Below are 20267 nucleotides of genomic sequence, written 5' to 3'. Positions count from 1 at the left end.
CTATAAGAGATAGAAAATTGGTTAAATGAGGAAAGTTTTAGGGCATTTAGTTGCTAATTTAGTGCCGTTTTTAAAACAATTTTATCTTTTTCCGATTTTGAAATATTTGGAAAAAATCAAAAAGCTGCATATTTGAAAAAGGGCTATTTTTTTAAAATTTCAACGTATTTTTAATATCTGTAAAAACATTATTAGGACAAATTTTTAAGGACAACGCATACCTGAATTCAGTTTTTGTTTTCGACGTTTCGATTATAAGATTTCATCCTCAACTTCTTTTTTTCTTATGGTGGCCATTTTGTTTTTTTTTGCTAAATTAAAAAGATCTTTTTTTTCTTTTTAAAATGATGCACAACCCTTTAAGAAAATATTTTATGTTTACGTCAAAATATTAAAAAGTTTGCCATGACTTTTATTGGCATTTTGTCGGACACACAATTAGTATTAATCAAAAGTATTAATCATATGTCAAATTTTTCTTCACTGTTATATTTGCCTGAAATCCATTTTCAGAAATTAAAAATTTAAACAAAATTCACTTATTACAAACGAAAATAACTATTTAACACTAACAAGAACAAGAACAAAAAATTAAGATAAAAACTACTAAACAAGATAAAAAGTTAAATTAAATAAATAATATTTTGCAGAATTGTCAGTACATGACGCTAAATCATAAAACAATAAGGATTGTTTATACGACAAGTGGCCTCCACATTCATGGCCAACTGGCGAAAAATGAACTTTGTAACTTTTTGACATAAGAATGAAATATTTTCATAAAGTGTTATACATAATTTTAAGGGGAAAAAAAAGATCTTTTTAATTTAGCAAAAAAACAAAATGGTCGCCATAAGAAAAAAAGAAGTTGAGGATGGAATCTCAGAACCGAAACGTCGAAAACAAAAATTGAATTCAGGTATGCGTTGTCCTTAAAAAGTTGTCCTAATAATATTTTTACAGGTTTTAAAAATACGTTGAACTAAAAAAAATACAGCCGTTTTTTAAAAATGCAACTTTTTGATTTTTTCCAAATATTTTAAAATCGGAAAAAGATAAAATCGTTTTGAAAGCGGCACTAAATTGGTAACTAAATGCCCTACAACTTGTCATATTTAACCAACCTTCTATCTCTTATAGTTTCCAAGATACCCATACATGTACACCCAATTTGGGCCACACTGTATATCATTTATTTTCGACGCCTATCAAAATTTCTGCTTTTGTACCTGTCACAATTATATTGTCACCTACTATTTAATTTTTTTAGCAGATTCAGATCAGGTTCTTTGACAGATGACCAAAAAAAATAAATTTTGTCTAGCGGCGACTATACATTATAATTTTTCTGTGATATATTTGATTTGGTGAGTTTAACCAAAATGCCAAACTTAAAGAAATAATTACACATTTTTATATTTAATGTATTAAGAAAAAAAGATTTACATGCTTAAAGCTTATTTTCAGAAAACTGTACATTTAGTTTTTCTTCAATAAGTTTATTGATAGTATAGCATTTCCCTACATTACGCCTATACCGATAAAACAATAATTTATTCATCTTCTTCCAGAAATAACTACTACCCTACATTTTCCCGTCAGTGTAAAAGCGCTATAACGTTTTGATCCCGTGAGGGACATAAGTTTTAGTGCTTGGACAACTTTCGCTGACAATTTATTACGCGATCAGAATAACGACCCTTAACAATTTCGTACTACGGGTAATGTTCCTTAATAGGATACCGAAGTTTATTAGATGAAAATCCACTTGCCATTTAATGCTTTTTTTGATTTATAGACATGTTTTATTTCTGAATTTAAAGGTTATCCTCCATGCTTTTAAGCATTTACTAAGTAATTTGTTTAAAAAATTAATATTATTCCGCAGACAAGCTGTAGGGACTTAAAAAGGCTCGGTTTTATTGTTTTGTTTGCAAATTCTCAAATAAATCTTAACAACGTTTTTCAAAAGATTGATTTCATATAAATATGATATTAAAAAGAATTATAATATTTTACAAAAGTGCTTTGACTATTGTTATTATATAAATACAAATACACAAAAATTTTATTGATCAGTTTTATAATCAAGTTACAATTTTGTGTTCGCTAGAAATGACAATGTTTATTGTTAATGATATAATCACAATAAATAATATTTCATTTGACACCGTAGTTACTGGGTCCAAAAATCATTGGATTATAAAATTTAAACATATTTCATATTGTATTTTAGAAACCGTTAAGTTAATAGTTTCTAGAATCCTCGTTTCAAGATTTAAGTAAAAATATGTTTAGTTAACTTCTTTAAGGAAATATTTAGCCATGCAATTCAAGTTATTGATGATAAAATATTAACAAATCTTTTGCCTCCGCGACTTTTAGTTATTACAGAGCTTGATTTTTATTTAAGAGATAGCATCCAAACAAGGAGTCAATAGGAACTTTATCAGAAAAATTAGCATTAAGTGAGGTTAAATAGAAACTGAAAACAAAAATGCTTAAAGTCAAATAAGACTTATACAGGGTGTACCGCAAGGTATAGGACAACATTTTACTACGTGTTTTTCATTTCAGTAAATTCAAGTCGAAAGTTTTTAGATGCCATACCAAGATATGATTTTGTAAAATTTAATAGTGTCCTTGTTCTGAAAACTACAATAATACAAAGAAATAATTTTATTTTATGAAAAAAAATTGATACTACTGTGAAAATAACTGTCTACAATAATTGTTTAAAGTGCCTTCCTTCATATTGTAAGCATAGTCTATGATGTGGCTAATAGCTCACCAATAATACGGTGTTTGGGGTATATTACTTAGGTCTGGGGTTATTACTGTATAAAATATATATGCTTATATAAAAAAAATACAGAACTCTGAAACGTTTCACTTCACAACAAACTTCACCTGAAATGTAATACTATAACTATAGTGCTTAAACTTAATTTCAAAGTAAATATTTAAAGCAGTTATTTTAAATATTCTTTTCTTCAATATTTCAATAACATATTTTATTACCGTCGGTTAGTAAATATTGTTTAAAAATTCCGCTAAATTAATATAATAAGCGATGTAGTTAAATTGTTGTTGCCTTTGTTCGAGTTAACCATAAGTTAAATATCGAATATATCAGAATGTGTCTGGATAGAAATATGTTTCTGGATATATGCAAGTCTTTTTTTATCCAGCCGCTATTTATTATTTCAAAGATTGAGAATCACTCTGAGCTTCGAAGTTTTTTATATTAATATAGACTATCCTGTCACCACCGTTCAAAACCGGCGTCTATCTTAAATTTATTCTTTTCTATTCCCATCCATCTCTTAAATTGAATATTAAAATATCTAAAAAACTGAGAATCAAGCAGCCAAATTTCAAACAGCCAGTGGTCACTGGGGACTAGACCTGGAGAATACTGTAATATTATTGTAAAAATCAAGAAACCAGCTGATTCTCCGTCATTCCGGAATAACACAAGTGGCACACCGCACGACGTCTCGTAGGTTAGTGAGAATCTTCCGGAGTAGCGTTCGGTCGAGTAGGAGCCGCATTACCGATGGAGGTAATTTGCCAGTTGAGAGTTCAGTGAAATAAAGTTTGGAATATTGGCGAGATTTAAATCAGAGGTAAATAGTGGTAAGTATGCAAATAAATTAGTTGATTATTTTCGATTCTTTTATCTGACACCTAACACATAAATAAAATAGAAGCACAATTAATCCAATTTCATCACCATTGACTGTTCTTACGTTTCAATTTCTTTTTAGTGAAGAGTTAATTAGCAAGTTCCTCAAGATACTTAAAAGAAAGTATTACCGCATATAGCTATAATGCAAGCTGTTTAACTCTTAAATTAATTAACGTTTATCTTAAAATAAAAATCTTTAAAGGCCGATTAGTCCTTTGTATACATTTTGTTTTTTAACGACACAAATCCACCAAGCTAAGCAAGTATGTAGATTTTGCTTTTAAAGGGATTAAGGGTTTAACCAGAGTCTATATATAACCAAAAAGTTGATAACAGACTTTAGTTTAACTTATATACAAATATCTACTTACATGTACTAATATTTATTTTAGTTCTTTGTAATATAAGTAAAAGGTTTCATCTTAATTGTTAATCGTAAATAATAAACTATTTCTTATTTTAATATATTTTAACAAGCAAAGCTTTTAAAAGCTTGGAAAATTCGAAAGCACTGCGTCTATTTATTTAGAAGTTCCAAAATATTTTAAGCTTAAACTTTTAACTTCGAGAAATTTCCCGGGCCATGAAATAAATACCAAAAACTTTTTGGCAAACGTTTAATGGGTCTTAAAAGTTGCTCTTTAGTGTAATTTTATTTAAATCTGTATTTTGGAACTGTTTTAGAACTACTTTCATAATTATTTAGATATTTTCATGAAATGATTTCTTAATTTATTAAGTATCTATTCAAATGTAAGTTGTTTAGAATTATCACAGACATTGATTAAACCCCGTAAAATGGATTATCTTTAGTACTGGTTTATTATGGGACATATGTATTGTTACAAATATTTAAAACATTATTTTCGTGCATGCAAAGAACTTTACAATCCATTTAGACCAATGAGCATTTTTTTATATATAAAATTGACTCGCTTTTACGCTTGTGCACCGATATTTAATTAATATAAAATACTATATATTTCAATTAATCAAGTAGTTTATATCTAATCAAAGACAGAGTGCTCAGATCGGATTATTTTAAGTTCTTTTTCCTGGAAACTAGGAAGTTGCTAAAAAGGTAATTAACAAGTTGCTATAAGAACTAAAAAAATCCAAAAATATTACTATAGGTCTATAGGATATGGAGATGAGGTTATTATAATAGATATTCATAGTCTAATTGAGGATCACAAATCGCGGTAGAGTTTGTATCGAGTAGATTTCCAATTTTTTTCCTTAGAACATTTTCATTGATACTACGTTATCGCAGTCGATTAATCCAGAACATGTGTAAAAAAACAATTGTTAAATTTAAAAATATATTTAATACAATTATTGTCAGAGACCATATTATTTTCTGAAAATACTGATTATATTTTTTTAAACATGTCATTTAAATACCCAACTTTTATTATTGGAAGATTTTCTCACTTTAAAATGCTAATATTAGTTAATTTTGGTTAAAATGTTTTCCTTACTTATTGAAATATGAACTTTTATTAAACCTTTACTTGGGTGCGTCTTAATCAGCTGTCAAATGACTTAATTCTGAAATGGTTGACGCGTTGTTTCTTATCTTTATTTATATGTTAGGTCAGAAATCCTTCAAGATTATATAAGTGAAAAAGTAATTTAATGAGCCAACCAAATTTGCATAATTTAGTATAGATTTTGTACATAAATTGGATTGAACTTTATAAAAATTAATTTAATTTTCTAATTGGCTGGATTTGAGAATTATCTATTTCATATTTAAATTTTCTGAAAGCACTTTGCTCTTTTTTATATTTTAATATTATCTTTAAAATTGAAAAACGAGTTTTTTACACAAAGCTTTTAATTTAGTCTAGCAACACATTTTATAAAATAATTTTTTTTTTAAATTTTTTTTTCATGGCACTTGAAATATTGAGCAACACAGTTCAATAAACAATTAAAAGTCTACTTAAAATTAGCAATACAAATTTTTGTCTAAAAAAATATCATGCTTTTTAGTATTTAGTAAGTATTTATATGTTTCAAATCTTGCATCTATTAATTTTACGAAATTAATTTAAAGCCGTATATTTTATAGGAAAGCAAGCATGATGTCATGTCTGGATTAGTATGCTGTAATTTCCATTGCTACTCCACAGGGACTTGTTAGTCGTGGCGGAACAAATTTCTGACAATTTATTAGACGAATATAATTTTGGAGGATTTAAGTCGTTAAGTCTTGTATCTTTGAGGAACATTCGCGTAATCTCATGTGAATTATTATTGCACACGATTTTACTGGCAGACAAAACGATTACAGTAATATTTTAAATCACTCTTAAATATTAACAAGTTTTTGTTATGGTTTAATTAAGTTTTATAGTTGCATAAGCATTAATGATTTTTTATTTTTTAGATCTTGATATAAGATACCAATAACTTAATACACATATTACCCAATTTTAATAAATTGAGAAAAAATTTGAATTTATAAATTGTATGCTAGCTGTAAAAAATAACAAATTTCTTTTTTGTTTTTTACTTGGTTAATTTTTAGTAAAAGTGCGCTAGCAATTAGATATAATTTGTCAATAAATTAATAATAGTTCTTTAGTCCCTTTAGTCTTATAATTTAACAAAAATCTTAATAAATTAAAAATTATGTTTTTTTCCTAATTAATTACTTGAAAATGTTTTAAAGCGATTAAGGTAATTTAAAGATAAGGGAAGGGTTACTCTTCTTAATAGAAAGAAAGAGCCTTAATACTAAATAGTAAAAAAATACTGGCAAAAAAAGCTCTATCAAGGTAAAAATATATTGTAATTAGTAGTTTCTAAAATTTTGCAATTTTTTCACAGATATGTAAACTTTATTCTTAGAATTAAAATTACTATTATATTTTTCATTTATGAAAGATTCTCAGGAAATTAAAATTTTCAGGCCTTTGTTGTCACCTACTATTTTTTGACAGGTTCAAGCAGTTTCTTTGACAGGTAATCAAAATAAAGTATGCGTATCGTATGATGACTATATTAGTATATTAGTCGCGAAAAAGGGCCAGTATAGCCAGTATATCCCAGCTTATTCCTGTTTATGCTTCAAGTAAATCTATACGTAGATCTAGGCCTATTAGTAAAGTGTTTAAAGCGATTGCGTCGATTAAATTAGTTTGTGCAAGTTCTTGGGGATTAGATAAATTTTGTTTGACGATTTAACAAAAAATTTCAATGATTCCCTATAATAAAGCTACCTTCAATTTGGTACTTTTTTATTCATTAAATTATGAGCATTACTTAATGACATTAAAATTACATTTTGCATCAGAACAAATCAAGAAGCGATTGGTCTGAAAAACCAGGAGGTCATTTAATAGGGTGTAGCGGAACGACCTCTACCTTTGCCATAGTTTGTTCTGTTAGATTATCGGGCGCTTTAAATATTTGTGAAAATGCATTTTATTCTTTAATTTTGTTGGCTGGGATTGTTCCTATGATTATTACTGCATTTATTTCTTATTAAACGATTATTATGCATCGTTTAATAAAGTTGTGTGGCGCCTTTGACTCCGTGATTTCGTTAAAAGGTTTTAATCCGGGTCAGTGCTTTTATTATTAAGAGGTAAGGTTACAACTGTCCTGTTTCTTGGCTAGCAATTTATATTATCTATGTTTTATTATTAAAAGGTGGTAAAACTGAACTCCCGGGACTAAAAATCCCATTCTAAGGATGCCTGAAACTACATACTATTGAAAAGGTGATTTTAAGCTTTTATCTTAAACATAATTTTGTCATCAGTCTGATTGTTGTAAAAACGAAGATGAGAAATAAAATTAAAATTAATAATTCTGATAAAAATAACGTTTAGCCTCTTAAAATAGAATAGGATTATAAAAATATATTTTAAATCTAAATAGTTAAAATACTACTTTTTTAAACATATTACCATCATTATCTTTAGTTAAGCATAAACAGAAACAATAATTTTGTAAATTTTATAAATAATATTTAAACACTTTAACAATTTTAATTTACATCAGAGATAACCCTGTATCAATTAAAAGCACTTAAGAACATTATCCTTATTATCGAATCTAATGACCAATTAAAATTACCCCTTAAAAGTCACAGATTATAAAATAATTATTAAGAAATCCATAATCCTAAAAAATTCACAATTTTGTTAATTAACATTGTTTTTTTAATGTACAATAAACTACTTATAAACTAGAATCACTGACCATAAAATTTGTTGGGACAGCCACAGAATTTAAAATAAGAGATTTATTTTACCGTATCGTCCAATTTGATCTCAGTTATTTTGTTTTGTTTTGATAATGTAGTCGACTCCTATTTTCTAAATCTTATAATCATGGGAAATATTAAGATAATAAAAAATATACGTAGTAAATGTTGTTTTTTTTCTAATTCAAGTCCGTAGGTTCCGCAACCATGATGTTCTTCTTCTTCTGAGCCCTCTTTTACTCAATATCTTTTCTTGTATTGTGGTTTACAGTACGAAGTGTCGATCTTTTTTTATTATAACATACTCCAGGTATTCAAGTTTTTTTTTTTTAATGGTGTACCGGGTGTACAACTAAGAGAGGTTGCCGGCCATATCTCAGTAACTAGTCATCCCACAGCAGAGGGAAAAAATATTTCTTATAAAAGCGGCAAAGAGAAATCGTAAGAAATTATTTATAGGCTCGTACGATGACTGCTAGCGGTCATAATACAACATTGAAATAGAAAAAATTGGTTTTATTGAAAATATTTAAAGTAAATCCTAGAGAAGAATGATGCCATTTTAAAGCATGATAAATTCTAAACATTTTTTATTTCAAACTTTTTTTTTAATCTGTCAAATAATAGGTGGGGGAATGGTTAAATATTTATATCTAAAATTGTTGATAACTTTTGATTGGCCTAACCAATTTTAAGTAATAGATACTAATGAATAATTATCAGGTTTTTATGCGGTATAATTACTTAGCCCCGACTTAGTTGTTTTGTTCAGCGCTAGAGGGCGGTTTGTGTTATTTTGGACTTTTTCAGCGATTTTCTGACAAATATTAAATACAACGATATAATTTTTTTTACTTAAGCTAAAAGAGCACGAAAAAACATAAAAACTGGCGCAAACCGCAACTCGATATCTTATTTTATTCCGAAATTATTAATTAAACTGTTTTTGAACAATAAAAATAAAACTCCAGAACTCAAATTTTTGTAATAAATAAATTGTTTTATATTTTTAATGGTGTCTTAGATGCTCAAACTGTTTTGCTTCATTTTCAATACACAGTCGAAGTCGTTGCGTCGTTGACAGAACCGCTGTCTGGATTTATGCTGTGGGTAAGGAATTTATTGCATTGCGTATTTGGTCCTGCAAGTCGCTGTGTCTTTTGGGTGAGGTGACAAAAACTAAATCTTTAATCCTTCCCCACAGATAAAAATCTAGAACAGTCAGATCTGGGGATCGAGCAGGCCAAGGAAAAATACTTCCTCTTCCTATCCACAAACGATACTATCTAGTATTGACGAACTTGAACTGCAAAATGTGCAGGGCAACCATCATGTTGGAAAATTATTTGCCCTCTTTTTTCCAAATTAACATCTTCCAGTAACCGGGAGATCATTTTGCAAATAAATTAAATACACATTTCCAGAAAGTGTTTGATTGAAAAAGAAAAGATCAATAATTTTTCCGCCAATAATTCCGCACCACACATTTACAGTCTATCTGCCTTGGTGTTGGGTCTCGCAAATCCAACAGGGATTTTGTTCTGCCCAATAATGCAAATTATGCAGGTTTACACCACCATCACTGCTAAATGATGCCTCGTCCGTCCATAATATCTTCGAGATAAATCGGGTATCTTCCCTAACCATGTTCAACAGCCAATAACAGAAATTGAGTCTGTTATCAAAGTCTTTTTCGAGAAGCGCCTGGTGCAGAACCACGTGATATGGATAAAGTTTAAGTAAAAAACAATAAATATAAGATAATAGGATGCTTATTAGTGTTGTAACAAATAAAAATAGGTACCTGTGCTCTTTCAGAATATTTTCTACTGTGTCGAGGGACACTCCCAATTCCCTAGAAATATTTCGGATGCTTATGTGAGGGTTTATTTCAATATATGCCAAAATATTTATAACGTTTGCCTCTATGCGCCCTCGCCTTCGTCTTCGATGAATATAGCCGCGAATAATTTCAGTATTTCTTAGCCTGGTAGCTAAACTGGTAAAGACTCTATGATTATAGTGTCTTCTGTCAGGATATCTTTGGGCATATATACGGGCTGCAATGCGTGCATTTTGCATTAACTCAAAATACACTGCTAGCTACGTTTGGCATTTTTAAAAACTTAAATGATTTCAAAATCTGTCTTCGACGTTACATTTGACATCGATCATAAACGTTTTATTATGGCCCCGAAAATATTTATCAAATTCATTTGTTTTCAAAGCTTACATCACACATTACATAAAAAAATTACATCGTTGTATTTAATATTTGCCAGAAAATCGCTGAAAAAGTACAAATTAAAACAAACCGCCCTCTAGCGCTTAACAAAACAACTAAAACGGCTAAGTAATTATACCACATAAAAGCCTAATAATCATACTTTAAAACAAAAGTAAGCTCGTTAAAATTCGTTAGGCCAATCCAAAATTATCAAGAATTTTAGATATAAATATTTAACCCTTCCCCCACCTATTATTTGACAGATTAGAAAAAAAAGTTTGAAATAAAAAATTTTTAGAATTTATAATATTTTTAAATGGCAGCATTGTTTTCTAGTATTTACTTTCAATATTTTTAATAAAACCATTTTTTTCTATTTCAATGTTGTATTACGCTTCCTAGCGAACATCGTACGAACTTGTAAATATTTCCAGCAATTTCTCTTTGCCGCTTTTATTAAAAATATTTTTTTCCCTACGCTGTGCGATGAATAGTTACTCAGATATGGCCGGCGACCTCTCTTAGTTGTACACCCGGTACATGACATTTACATCTATTTTCATTATATTACTTGTGCACTGTCCTATTGTTCACTCATGATGGTTCCAATGTAGCAATATTGTTGAACATGTTCGATTCGAGTTGCGTCGACATATTATAGGTGATTTTCATTTATTTTTCTTTTGCTGATGATTATTTGTTTTATATTCTTTTTTTTTCAAAGATAACCTTCTGAAATAAGCTCTAAACACTGAACAAAAAGCAAAATAAACCATTTCTTTGTTTAAAGATAGTTTAGGATACAAGGACGGTTTTTGTTTTATGGTATAAAATCTATAAGGTCAATATATCAATTATATTTCTAGTCTCATTTGTAGGTTGGCCTTGCAATAAATTACCTTAACCTAGCTCAATGTTTTACGAACTAGCTAAAGTTTGGTTGTGGATATTTAGCTTTGTTGAGTTAGATGTGCTTAAAAGACAGCTAAGAAATACAAGTTTTTAATATGGCACAGTTAATATTTCCAGATGTGAAGGATTTGTTCCGCATCTATTGAATTGAGTGTTTAGTTTCGGTGATTGTTCTAAAAACTAAACTTTGTCTCTTAATTATTAAGCATAATTTGCTATTAGTGCTTATTCTGCTGGAACAGAATAATTTAATAATTAGTTCTGAGCCAAAATAAATATCTGACAATTAACTTGTTTCTATCTTCCATTTCAACTAAATTATTTATTATTAACTTGTAGCAAAATAAAAGTAAATAGCAGGCTTTAAAATTTAGATTTTATTTTATAAGAGTTTTAGCGATAAAGTATGCAACAGTATTATTTCTTAATTTTGTCAATTCTCTTATATTAGAATTAATTATCCTTGCCACTTTTCGACTTATTATTAACTAGGCATATCAATAACAAAAACAATTTTAAAATGATTAGAAAATCTCCAGCGATATATTATATTATAACACAATTGAATTTCAATTCACTCATATCACTTAAATTGCAGGCTCCAACTTATTATTTTATAGACTTTTTTGATATCCCTGTTTCAAAATTAAAAACAAAACATAATTAAGAACTTTTAAATATTAAACAAATAGTAAGTAACTCATACCCCTTACAAATAATTATTAAAATATATTTTAAATTATATATTTCCTTTTAAGCTAATAAACATAACTCTCCATAACAATCGAAATTTTTGAATCAATTAGCTAGATTTTTTTATCCACACTTTTTGAAAATATGAAAAATTATCTGTGCAAAATAAAAGATATACTCAATCCTTTAAGATCCTCTGGTGTAAGTAAAAAAATATGCGCAGATTGTCCAGCAGGATACATGGGTCAATTTAAATGTAAAATTTTATAAATATTATAATGAATATAAAAACACTGACATTAAAATCAATAAATCTGCCTTTGATTTGTTTCCATCTAAAGACAGCATTAGGATTATTCACACTTGTGATAAAGGCAAAAAAATGGACATATTTATATGGTCCTCATAGATATCATACCAGCTTCGTTTATAATTGACTCTATTTATTTAAAAATTTCTCTAGTTTTTTGTTTAATATTAATTATATTGACATTTTATTTGTACAGTCTCAATTGTTGTTATAAAAATATTGTTTTTCCATTTTATCTTCCAATAGCTTTTAGTTTTTTTAAAATTTGATATGTTTACACTAGAAAATATTGTTTAGGATTTAAAATAATTCAAAAATTAGAAAAACTAAAATTTTCATTTAGGGCTTAAAAAGAGAAATAGCTCATATGTGTTCCATTTTTGCCACCTATTTATGAGACCTAATACTAATAGCTTTAACTACATCCGCTTCAAATGCGGCTAATGTGTTTTTCTCACCATTTTTGTATAATAATATTTTATGATAGGGGTTGTAACCCTAACGCGGTAACGTTTCAGGCAATTAAATATCCATTTACCTATTGTGCTGTTTTAAAGATATATTAAAATACACAGGTACGATAAAAATATAAATGGACTAATAGAAAACGTTAATTTAAATTTGAATCATTTATATTTATATTGAAGGGCAAACCTTAAAAAAGGAAAATTGTATAATATAACCAAAAAATACAAAGCGGTAGTGTAATCAGAAAATGAGGATCATACTTTTTTTAAGCTGCTTTAAGATTTATATCAGAATTTGAAATAAACTAAGTCATATCAATTGTTCCAATTGTGAGAAGCCTGATTAAAGTTTGAATCTTTCGTGAGCTTTTAGGCGTTAACACTAATAACTATAAACTCCTATTGTACAAACTTAATTTTTATGGTATCAAACATTTAATCAAAAGAAAAAAATACGTTACTGTGAATGAATTTTTTTTAAACATAAAGTACCCCAACATATTGTACTCCAATGCCTTCATATTTAATAGAACTCACTACTAAAGTTAATACTAGAAATGGATGGCGGTAAACATTCTTATAGTGAAAGTAGAGCTATCTTAGAACCGTCTTCATTAAATATTTTTGTTTTATTTCGACAGGTTATCAAATTGTGATTGAATAAACTAAAATAATTAGTTGGATAGCCTTAGGGTGAAGCAATTACTCTGACAGAAATTTTCACCACTATTTCGTAATATAATAGTATGCCAAATAAACCTCAGTCTAAATTTCAATAATTATCGATCATTTATTTTTCCCGAACAATCAATTTCTCGAACGATCAATTTCCTCCATCTTTGTTTCTCGTAACCATTGTACCTAACGTTATTTACTCAATCAACTATTTTTCTTAGGTTATAGTATTTTATCCAGTAGTAAAATTTATTCACTTGGTTGGATTGTTTTATTCAGTACTTTCATCCAACCATTTTTATTTTAAAAAAACGCCTATTTCTATTGACTTATTGATTGAGTAACTTAAAAGTTCGGGTGATATTTTTCTCTGGAAAATGGTGCTTCAGAAAAATGTCTGTTCGAAATAACAATTATTCGAGAAAAATGTTGTTCGGGAATATGATACTTTGGGGAAAAATTATTCTGGATAATTGCAATTCAAGAATCGACATCCGAGATCTGACATTGCAAAATTACTGATTCATATATAAGTAAAAAAAAATAACTTGATATCTTTAGCTAGTTCCATAAAACCTTAGTTAAAAATAATTTAACTTTAGCTTCAAAGTTCAACTAACTTATATTGTAGGTAAAAAATATAAAAGTATTGAGCTTCTAAGCACTTGTATCTCGACCATCAATAAGGTCAAAGACCAAGATTTCCAAAATTCCAGATTCTTTTAAAAGTTATTTCTAGCGGCTCAAAGAAAATTGGTTATTGTGGTATTTGTTTTTTTCAGTTTCAAGCTTAAAGGTATTTATACCATGTGTTAACAAAGCCCTCTTTGGGATAAAATCACATAATTTGTGATTTTATCCCAAAGAGTCCCAGATAAAACTTAAAACATTAAAAATAATGCGGTTTGATAATATTTTTACAGTGGTTAGGTAGACTTGAGTAGAGGAGACTTAATATGAAGGTGATGCTTCAAATTAGATCCTCAAAACCCAAAATTCCATTTCATTAGTCTAAAAGAGTTAGACACGTTAAGTTTAAAAGTAAATTTGATGATAGAAATTGCCAGTTATCACAATATATTGATAATTTGGAGAGTTTTGTTATTGTAAAAGCTAAATAAAAAGCAGAAATAAAGTTAAATAAACAAAAGTTACACTGAAAAAGTTGAAAGTAAATCATGCAATATTTTATAAAATTTTGATGGTATAAAAAGTTTCAAAATTATCATGCTGCTTGAAAAAGCTTCATCGAAAATTTAAATTAAAAATTGATTTTTAGGACTAACCGCATAGTAACGATTTTGTTGAAAGTAATTTTTTTAAATAATTTTATATTTATTTCATTTCTGATTTTTTTTGTAAAATATTTGTTTAACCTTATACGTGAAGACACACATAAACTTCTGAAAGCGGCTGATATGTTATGGGGTACAAAATAAAACAAATATCTCAAACGCCTATAAAAAATTGAACTAAGTTTAAATCCAGTAATATGCGTAAAACGAAATCAACCCCAGATCGATTGTGTCTAGATATACAGCAGAAATAATTGATTAGACAAAACTATATCCTGAAGAAATTGGTAAATAACAACAAAACATACTAACATATTATAACGCACTAGACAAAAAAACCTAGAATTCCAGCAGAAAAATATATCCTAAAGAAAATAGGAAATGCAAGTCTTAGTACGGTACAAGCATAAGCTGAAGCTCAGTGGTTATAAAGATATTAGTGGCATTTTGACGATTTATACGGTCATCTGGTTTAATTTGCTTAAAGCTCTTTAGTTAAATTAATCATGTTACTTTTGGAAAACTTTATATTATTTTATATCACACGTACAGTAAAATACGAACGGACAAAACGTAGTTAGTAATATATTGAACATTATAAATTTAAAAAAATAAGACGTTATCAATTAAAAATCCATGGAATAATATAATCCTTTTCATATTCAACTCCTTTTCAATTATTTCAGATATTAAACCCCTAGAATAATATAATTATTTTTATCTATTTCTATCATCTGAATTATAAAATTTTAATAATTTGCTTAAATGAGAAAAGTGGAGTGAGCATGAAATAGATTTTAAATAAAGAGCTAACAACAATAAAGTACGAATCCTTATAATGACGTCCCTGAACACAACGTAATTCTATCCAGGAGGGTAGATTTGCTCGCTTTGGCCAGCATCTTCTTTGCTTCTAAAAATCTCAGAATGCGATACATATTTCTTTATAATTAGTTAATTAGTGGTAACGAATTTAATTAGATACCGAAATATAGCGACCTCCTTACACGGCAAGTTTAGAGTTCGGTAGTTATAGAAAAAAGTTATAGGAATAATGAGTAGATACTTTTTGTCCAAAAATACGCGACCCAAATTTTTATGTCTTATCGAGATTCTATTATTATAATTATTTTTAGGCAAAAATAAAAATAACATGCAATATCTTGAATATTGTAGATTTGTGAATTAATACCTAATTAATAAAAAAATTAGGAAAAATGACGCCATACCCTACCAAAAATGCGAACAGAATTTTTTTAAGAAGAAGGCGGAAACAGTAGTGCACTGAACGACTTAAAATACTTGCGGTATACAAGCAGATGCGACTCACTCTTTCATCTTTACTATTTGAAAGATTTGAGCACACGACCATTTTAGAGGTGGCAGGTCTTTTTCAATTAAACATAACCATTACTTAAATATAGGTAGATTTTTATTAGTCTACTGTAGTCGTTGAACTACGCATGATTTTCAACCTATTATGAGATTGTAATATATAATCTTAGACTTAATACACGACCCACCCTATTATTTCCATGAGCTGTATGAAGTTTTTCGAAGCTATTAGAAAAGCCCACTGGCTCCCTTAACCAACCATAAGAGATATAAGCCCTTTGTCTGGCTTTTTCTAAAGAGTTGCAATTACAGCTATGATAAAATAGTAACAATATGTCATGAGAAAAATAAATTTGAAAAAATCAGAAAATCATTGAATAATTACATGGAATCCTAGGCATATAGTGAGTGTTTCATTGAGGTTAGCAAGATACCGAATCTCAGCAATAGGGCTTAACGGAATAAAAACTGTTAATAAAAGTGCTTAACAAAATTTTCCTAAACCCTACCTCTAGAGAAAAAATACTTCCATAAAAATTAAAAAAAAAATATACCGTCAATATATTAATCAGAATAAGAGATTGCAAATTGGCCATAAAAATTGTAAAAGTTTCAAAGTGATATAGTATCTCTCTCCGTGCAAGCTTTGACTCTAACGCAATATTATTTACTCAATTTAAATTTAAAAAATTTAATCAAATAGTTACTACGGATAGAAACCAAAAGGAATTGATACAATCTTAATATATAATTTAAGACCCTAATATAAAGTCTTAGTATTCTAAGAAGGTAATAAAATTTGAATTGAAGTAGTCCAAACAATAAAGTTAACGACTCCCTAGAGCTATGAATTAGAATGTTGCTTTTATCGGAAAAGAGAAGAACCCTTTAAATCAAGACTGGGAATAAATGCATTTTTAAGCGTTTCATGAATTAAAGATCTAGTAATATATTAGAAATCAGTACCTATTTATATAATCTTGTAGTTACCTAATTATTTAATCCCCTTTGATTAAAAAAATTTATAATTCGATACTATAATAAATTTATTGCTTTTTTTTGTAAATAAATTTAATGGGATAAATTTTAGCTAATTATTTTTATTTTATTTAATTTTTTCCATAAAATAGGAGCGGCCCATAAATATGAAAATAGGATATTGCGCGTTAAAAAATATAAAAGCCTTAAAAAACAGCAAATTATTATGTATTGACAAGAGAAAATAATTTTGTTATATTTATCTTACAACAAATTATACCTAAATAATGCTAACTATTAATACGTGATTGTTAACAATTTTTATAATTTTTTATTTGTCACTTCTTTAACAATTTTAAGAAAACTTTAACAGTTGCAAGAGTTTCAATCAAATCTGTTATTAAAAAAATAGAGCTCGTTTTATCTTTTATACTTTTTGTCAACCTTACTTCTTAATTTACAGATGATATATTATAGGGTAACCTATTAAAATTGTAAAACCTTATTTTTTTTTATGAAGGAGTTAATGCAAAATGAATAGTAAAAATCCTCATTAAAAACTGCTTTTAATTCCCTTTATGTTGTTTTTTTATTGGATTCACTGTTTTATAAAGTATGAACCCGAATAAATATATACCGCTAATAGTCTTAAAAAGAATACAAAAATCAACCTAATTTTACTTTCAAACTTACTGTATTAATCATTTATTTGATTGACATTTGCTTAAACTGCTACCGACCAAAATTCTGGCCTTGGCGATGCCGATCTACGAAGATTCAACATATTACTATATTTTCCTGATAAGTTGTTGAATTATAGAAACCGAAATTGTTAGTCACTCCTTCGTCGATCCATTTTTCTGCTCAATGTATTATTATTTTGAAAATGCTTTTTTCTCTATAAAAATATGAATACATCCCTGTCTTGCTGCTTTTTATAATCATTAAAATTCGTGCGTTTTCTATGACTATACATTCGAATATAATAAAGCAAAATGTATATTAGGGTACAACAAGGCCGTAATAACAAAGGACTTATATAAAAAATATTTTAAATTCAATTTATCATCATACATTCTCTTTCTTTAACTTGGTTTATTATTTTCTAAAAACAATAAAATAATCGTATATCAAATACCGTAGAGTCTGTCGGTATACAGGGTGGTAATTATACATATGTTTATGTATTATATTTGTCGAAAACAGCATTTAATTTTAGCCAAAGATGTTATATTACTTTGATCTGCAACCGTTTTTAAAATAAATGCATTTATATATAAGGTCAGGCATGAACACTTAATCTAAATTTAATTAACAACGTTGAAGTTAGAAAAAGCTTTTGATATTATTAAATATTCATTAGGATACATTTTCTCATTCTTTTCTTCAAATGTTGCATGATTGCAAATAATTATTCTTTTTGTGTTCTGATAGTACTGACTCCTTCGACAAACTTGTACTACACTTCCTGAGCATTCCTTTTTTTATTTTTATAGACAAGTATTTCAAGTAAACAGGCGACGGATATTCACTATCTTCATAAATTCATTTATATATTAGATATATTATATCTATATAGATAAACAAGTAATTTTTGACCTGCAGTTAATATTATGCCCATATGTTATTTTACATATCCCAATTGTGGAGTCCTAAATGTAGGTAGGGGAATTTGTACTAAAATAAATAATCAGGCAGTTGGTGCTTTTTGACCAAGTTACTAAGTCTACTACGAAAGTATTAAGGCAGAAAATTCTGAACTAGAACAAAGTTACCTGGACAGTTTTTCTTGGCTTATTATTATGGACACTATAGATTTACTTATACCAGTAGTTGTATTAATACATCTTGAGCTGGTTTCATGATTGCGGTAACGTGGACCAAAATTTCATTATTCCACATATACTGCAATTACTTTTGTTTTCCCGCATTTGTTTTTGTTAACGAAATAAGCTAGTTTCATGTAATCTATCAAACAGGGTGTCCTCGTTTAATTAGTCAAGAATGCTAAGGTATTTACAAGAATAATACATAAGTAGTTGAAAATAGGACACCGTTGGTCGAAAGAGCCTTGTTTCCAAATTACAGACTTTAAAAAAACAAAATTTAAAAAAAAAATCGAATTTTTCGCTCTATATTAGTGCGATAATCATATTTTTCGGTTTTAAATAATAAGTAATGAGGCCATTTTAAAGCAATTGCAGGGACGGACTTACAGGTATGTGTGATTACTTTACTTTTTTTTTTAAAATACTCGATTAATTTTCAATAAAAAAGAGTTCTTCAATTTCTGCGCTCCGATGCACCATTTTCGTTAAAAAAAAATAAAATCCATACAAAGGTCCTTTAAAACATTTTTTGCCACAGCGAAAACGCCAATATCGTTACAATAAATCAATAAATAATTTAAAATAACAACAAATAATTCAATAATTCTTTAAACCAAATACTCAAATTGTTTTTTATATATTTCCACACATTTCATACTGCACCTATTAAACGAAGGTGCCCACACGTAAGCAAAGACGTTCAGTAATTCCACAACCACCACAACTCTAGCAACTAGTTCCTCTCTCTTGTAGGCACAGGAGTTGTCTATATGAGCTGTTTGATGTCGTTGCAGAAAAAAATTCTAGAGGTGTCGAATCAGGTGATCTTGCTGGCCAAGGGATTGGAGCTGTATAGTTATCGTGCTGGAAACACACTTCTTTTTGCAACTGGAGGAACAGTTCTTCTATTAGGCGAGACGGTAACACACTGATGATAAGTATTGTTAACTTACCATCAGTGAACCGATCTCCCGTAATCTTTGATTAATTTTGATGAAAATTGTATGTTCGGGTAATTCACGATCTGGTTATTGCTGCCTGTATAATCGTTGTGCTAAGAAAACATAGCCGCGCGCTTCTCCATACAAAAGATGCGTATATGCAAACTCAGTCAATCAAAAGTGATTTATTTTGTTTTTGCAGTATTATTTTTAAACAGTCAGAGATAGGTAATTGCTACTAAATTGCAGTTACAATATTAAAAGTTGCTTTTGGTCAATTAGTGTCACTCAACTTTGTTTTTTATGTTATTGCCTTAGCACCATTATTTGCATTCTATAAAAATGGTTTCTTGCTATATCGAATAAATAGGATAATGTGCACAGGCACTAAATAAAAACATGCACACTTTTTTCTTTTTTTAATTTCATGGATATTGCAATGAAAAACTGCCTGAAACTAAAAATTTCGATAAAAGTATAGGATGCTTATATGCAAGTGCCTTTATCGGCAAATCAAATCACCAAATCAACGTGCCCCAGCGGCTATATCATTTAAAACCTTACAATTTTAAAACAGTGGGAAAATTAGTTTTTTTTTTGAGAAACTTCAACAGTCCGATTTCAAATTACTTCTTTATAGTTCCTGTATATAGTGATTAAAATAATGTTGTGCTGCTCCTTGACAAAAAAAA

Source organism: Anthonomus grandis, chromosome 10 (genome assembly GCF_022605725.1).
Source record: "Anthonomus grandis grandis chromosome 10, icAntGran1.3, whole genome shotgun sequence".
In the NCBI taxonomy this organism is placed as follows: domain Eukaryota; kingdom Metazoa; phylum Arthropoda; class Insecta; order Coleoptera; family Curculionidae; genus Anthonomus; species Anthonomus grandis.
The sequence above is the reverse complement of the archived record's forward strand: the minus strand, read 5'-3'. Positions refer to the sequence as shown.